We start from the raw sequence: 4,390 nt of genomic DNA on the forward strand, positions 1-4,390 counted from the left end.
TCATGACAGGGTCTTGCTGTTGCTCAAGCTGGTCTTGAACTCCTGAGCTCAGGCAGCCCACCTGCTTCAGCATCCCAAGTGTTGGGATTACAGGTGTGAGCCTGCACCCTCCCCTCCCCCTTAATTTTTGTATTATTTCACATAAAGACCATCCATTCTTAAAATTAGTAGTTTATAACAATAAATTTGAATTGGATTTTGGTTTCCGAACTTAGGAATTAAAAGCTCTAGAACCCTTTCAGTTTAATTCTCTCCTGTGTATTAGGGAGATTTGCATTTTCCCCACATGTTCCAAAAGTATGGTACCCTGAGTCTAAATGTACCATTCTTGTTTCCTCAGCCTAACTCTTCTAGGTTGTTAGGCCTAGACTAAGGTGGAAAAATACCAGTTAACTCCAGGCAAACTTCTGGGCCACAAGGTCTTAAAAAAATAAAGTAAGTCTGGTTCACTCCCAAGATAGATGGGAAAGTACTCATGGACTTCTTGGTTGACTAAACTCCCTGAGAAACAGACCGGGAGGTACCAACTGTTCCTGGACTGACCTTTAAGAAATATCAGGTGGAGGGTGGTACCCATGGCTCAGTGGGTAGGGCACCAGCCACAGACATCCAGGCTGGTGGTTTTGAACCAGACCCGGGTCAGCTAAACAACAATGACAACTGCAACAACAACAAGAAAAATAGCCAGTCATTGTGATGGGCACCTGTAAGTCCTAGGTACTAGGGAGGCTGAGGCAAGAGAATCCCTTGAGCCCAAGAGTTTGATGTTGCTGTGAGCTGTGATGCCACAGCCCTCTACTGAGAGCAACATAGTAAGACCCTGTCTAAGAAAGAGAGAAAGAGAAAAAGAAAGAGAAGAAATACCAGGTGGGGAAAGTACTGAAGCAAAGACGTGTGACTAACTGCAAAATTATGCTTCTGTACGTGCTTGCTAACCTACCTGGATGCACCTGGGCGGCCTGGGTGCCAACCAGGATACACGGCTGCAAAACTCGCCTTAAAAACCTGACCCTTAAGTATTCAGCGTTGCTCTCTCAACCCCTGTGTTGTATGTGAGCCAGCTGTCCGCCGGCTCTTCTAATAAAGGGACTCTGCTGTGAACTGGGCTTGTTTGGCAGTGTGGTCTTTGTGGAACTCCTGTGCATAAGCAGGTCTTGCAGAAAAATCCTAAATTTTCAGTTTCTTTCTCTTTTTTCCAAATGCTACCATTCCATTCAACTTGCATTATCAATTGTTTTCTTTTTCTTTATTTTTCATTTCAAACAGATGCAGTATTTTTGTTATTTGTCATTTCTTTACATAATAGTGGGTGATTGTTTTCTAATGTTTTTTGTTTTTTTTTTTTTTTTTTTGAGTCACTAAGTCACCCTCCACAGGGTGCTGTGGGGTCATAGCTCACAGCGACCTCAAACTCTTGGGCTTTAATGATTCTCTTGCCTCGCCCTCCGAAGTAGCTATGACTTCTGGCGCCCACCACAATGTCCAGCTATTTTCTGGTTGTAGTTGTCATTGTTGTTTGGCAGGCCCAGGCTGAGTTCAAACTCACCAGCTCTGGTGTATGTGGGCAGCACCCTAGCCACTGAGCCTAAATTTTTCATTTTTACAATTTTCTGAACATGTCTCATAAGAAGAAAGCAGAAAATAATCCCATGATGCTATGTGATCAAAAACTTTGTGCCTTTGCTCCTTCTATATTGCCTGGGCACATACTCCTTGCCAGAATGTCTTTGCATTGAGATTCCCCATTGATATTGTTGCAGGAAGACAAGGCCCAATGGAGAGAAAGAGCACCTAAACACCGAATTTAAGAGGATAAAGGCTTTTATTTCAGCTGGCAGAGATTACAGTGTAGAAGAATTCAAAATGGTTGTTCTATGACTGGTTTGGTATTTCCTTTTTTATCTCCAGTCAAAAAGTTCCAACCCACCAGTACCTTTCTCAGTGGTCACTTCAAATCAAGCAGAGATGCTGTTCCAGCCCCCACAGAACTTCGGGATTTCAAAGAAGGAGAAATTTTCAGGTCCCAGGAAGTTGGGTCTACAAATTCCTAACAGCTAAGTCACCATGGAGAGGACCCTGCAGGTGTATCCTTGTGGTCTCCTTGAGAAGACCTGTATTCCTGGACCTCACCCCTCCTGGGTATCCTCTCTTGGTAACTGTACAGGATAATGTGTCCTTAGCCACCCTTTTGTCTTTAGTTGATCCAGAGCTTTACACCTGTCTGAGGATGATCCAAGATGCCCATGGCATCCATGTTTACTGGAGTGTTCACAAATAACAATTCATGGGACGTACCTGTCCAGTGGATAGCCTGAGGTATGGGGATGGAGCCTCTCTTGGGAACGTATAAGTGCCTTTCAGTTTGAGAGCAGTCTCTTAGTATACCCTTCATGTAAACAGCTAAGCCATTGGGTTTTTACGTTTTTTTATACCTGCCTCAGCTTTCATTTCTGGAACACATTACTTATAGTCAATGAAGTACTGGTTTTCAGGGGAAAATGCAGAAATTTTTTTACCTTCTGAATTCTCAGATATTTCAAAGGAGGAAAATTATCTCAAAAGATAAAGGAAACCAGTCCCCAGCACGGTGTTTTGAAAACCTGCAACACGGGCTAGGCATTCATACCTCAGTGGTTAGGGAACCAGCCACATGCTCTGGGGCTGGCGGGTTCAAACCCGAACTGGGCCTGCTAAATGAATAAAAATAGCCCGGTGTGTAGGGGGAGCCTGTAGTCCCAACTACTAGAGAGACTAAGGCAAGATAATTGCTTAATTAAAAAAAAAAGAAAACTACAATACTGTAGCAGGAAATCGACACGGACAGAAGACTCCAGGCACCATTTGGAAGACGAAGTGGCCTGAGCTGGGAGACTCGGCGGATTAGTGTCCCAAAACCGAGCCCACCGACTTAATCTCTTGCCTTTCTTCTATACATTTTTAGGGCTAGGGTCCACGTGAAACTTGTGAAGGATGTGAGAGACGTGACAGATGTGATAGTCTTGGGACTCAAGGGGAAGGTCAGGTTGGCCCCTGCCCTTGGTACCAGTCAGGGCTACTTGTCATCAAAGACGACAGAAGGTTAAGGAAGTTACAAGGTTACTTTCATGGCCCAGCACATACCAAGGGAAGGGCATACAGATAACAGACGTCTGCTGCAGTAGAGGTAGGAGTGTTACAGACTGTCTGGCTAATGCCTGTACAGAGTGACTAGGACAGATCTTTAGCTCTGCTGTTACTCTCTTGCCTCAACACAGTTCACACTTCACATGCATTGAAAGCTGCAGGGTGCAGGGTGCAGTTTCTCTTGGGAGGGTGGCCATTGAGCAATTCTGTGAGCAGGCTGAGGGTCAGAGGATATCTCAAGGAATAGGGTGACCTTACTTGAGTGAGGCATGTCTATATTTCCGTCCCCAGTGAACCTTGAATAGCTTTGTTTATTTCACCTTCAATTTTTCTTTAAGTGTAAAATGCAATATGTCAGGCTTAGTGCCTGTAGCTCATACAGCTAAGGATCCAGCCGCATTCACTAGAGCTGGCGGGTTCAAATCCAGCCTGGGCCTGCCAAACAACAATGATAACCACAACCAAAAAATAGCTGGGAGTTGTGCCGGGCACTTGCAGTCCCAGCTTCTTGTGAGGCTGAGGCAAGAGAATCTCTTAGGCCCAAGAGTTTGAGGTTGCTGTGAGCTGTGATGCCATGTCACTATACCCAGGGCGACAGCTTGAGGCTTATCTCAAAAGAAAGAAAAGAAAAAAGCAATATATCAATAGAACTTAAAAAACAAGAAAATTTTCCTGGCTCAGCGGCTGTGTCTCAAGCAGGTAAGGTGCCAGTTACATATACCTAAGCTGGGCCCACCAAACAATAGTGATGGTTGCAACAACAACAAAAAAATAGCCAAGCGTCTTGGCAGGTGCCTGTAGTCCCAGCTACTTCGGAGGTGGAGGCAGGAGAATCGCTTGAGCCCAGGAGTTGGAGGTTGCTGTGAGCTGTGATGCCATGGCACCCTACCCAGGGTGACAGATTGAGGCTCTGTCTCAAACAAACAAACAAACAAAAAAACAAAGAAAGGAAAATTTTCCTGAAAATGCAAGACAAAACTGGAGTTCAGGAAAGGAAATTAAATATGTAGTGATATATTCCATTTAATTAAACAAATTGTTTTATCTTTTTTTCTTTGAGTAGGTGTAGTGAAGGAACTAAGTAAACTTCACCCCAAAATATGATTCCTTGGTATAAGGAATATTTTCAGTGAAAAGGTAATTTTTTTTTTTTTGAGACAGAGCCTCAAGCTGTCCCCCTGGGTAGAGTGCGTGGCATTACAGCTCACAGCAACCTCCAACTCCTGGGCTTAAGCGAGTCTCCTGCCTCCGCCTCCCAAGTAGCTGG

Source organism: Otolemur garnettii, unplaced genomic scaffold (assembly GCF_000181295.1).
Source record: "Otolemur garnettii isolate 467f Iridium unplaced genomic scaffold, OtoGar3 scaffold00338, whole genome shotgun sequence".
In the NCBI taxonomy this organism is placed as follows: domain Eukaryota; kingdom Metazoa; phylum Chordata; class Mammalia; order Primates; family Galagidae; genus Otolemur; species Otolemur garnettii.